Below are 1,474 nucleotides of genomic sequence, written 5' to 3' on the forward strand. Positions count from 1 at the left end.
AAGGATAGGAGATGGCCGGTCCTCTACATCTCCGGCCTCCTCGCAACTGGACTCCTTTGAAGGGTTCCCTTCTCGTTCAAGATACGATCCGCAGGTTACTGCTGCTTGATGAGGTGGGATGGGCGGTGGATAGCCGAGGTTTACGAGACAACGAGCGAATTTCATGGCAGTCGAAGATTTTGTTTCCGTGTCACGTGGTACACGTTGGGTACACGATCGAGTGTGAGGCCGGAGGAGACGAGGGGAAGCCCGAGGCGAACGGCCACCATGAATGCGAGCGGAAGGAGGACAATAAACCCCCTCGCTTGGTGGTAGGGCGACGCATCTCATTTCGACTTCCCCCACCCATCGCACCTCACCGCCCAACGACCCAATACAGAGAGGGAGAGAGTCGAATCTGACGCCGATGGCCGACTGGAGGATGAAGATGGAACTAGCCATGGTGGAGCTTGCAAGCGGCGACGAGGATAAGCTCGAGAGGGCGCGATAGATCGTTTCTTGGTTCTCCACCAGGAAGGAAACGAGGCTCGCAACGAAGGAGTTGTTCATAAACCTCACGGTAGAGGAGGATGAGAGGCTCACGCCCAACGACATGACCACTCCATCGGGCGCGCCGGTGAGCTCCCTTGCGACGCTGGTCTGGGCCATGGAAGAGACAGAGTTTGGGGATCCAGCGCAGAAGCAAAAGTGGTGGGGGATTCCGCTCCCGTCGCCGCTTTCCGACAGGGCTAGAAGAGTTTGTGATGGGGGCGGTGATGGCCATCCCCACCCCGGGGACACGCTGGGTGCCGATACCGATCAAAGACAGCGAGGAGGAGGAGATGGACACCGGAGTTCAAGTGGTGGCGGTAGATCTAGCGAGTGGTGGAGAGGGGGAGGAGAAATCAAAAGACCTGTACCCCCTCCTCCCCGTCGCTCCCCACACTTTCTCCATCGCTCACCGCGCCTCCTCAGCCTCTCTCGATCCGCGACGGCGGAATAGGTGCCTTCCCCGCCGGCAATCGATTCTGGGTGCGGCCTGGGGAGGATGCTGACGAGGAGGCTGTGAACTCATCAGATGCTTCAGGTGAGTTTCTATATGAAGATAAATCTCCCTATTATTTGCTCAAGGAGATTGAGAGGTGTGGAATTAGCAGAAACAGAAGAGGTAGCAAGACCGAGAAAGTTAGAAAACTAATGAAAATGGTGATAAATCGCCTGCAAAAATCAATTGCAAGGATGAGATGAATGATAGTAATAAGTATAAGAAAGATGATTTAGATGGGTAGATAGTCAAAGAGAAAATGCGTATGAATCCCAAAATACCTCATTATTGGTCAGAAATTGGGCATGAGGAGAATATTTTATATATGTATGACTGTGTGGTGGAAGACTACAGTGACAGATGAGGAAATAAAATCTCTGAAAATCATATTCTAGAAGAATGGTCTGAAGAACTGGTTGGTTGGGCAGGCTTAAGGCCCATCCCAAAAGG

This window comes from Triticum dicoccoides, chromosome 6B (assembly GCF_002162155.2).
Source record: "Triticum dicoccoides isolate Atlit2015 ecotype Zavitan chromosome 6B, WEW_v2.0, whole genome shotgun sequence".
NCBI classification, from domain to species: domain Eukaryota; kingdom Viridiplantae; phylum Streptophyta; class Magnoliopsida; order Poales; family Poaceae; genus Triticum; species Triticum dicoccoides.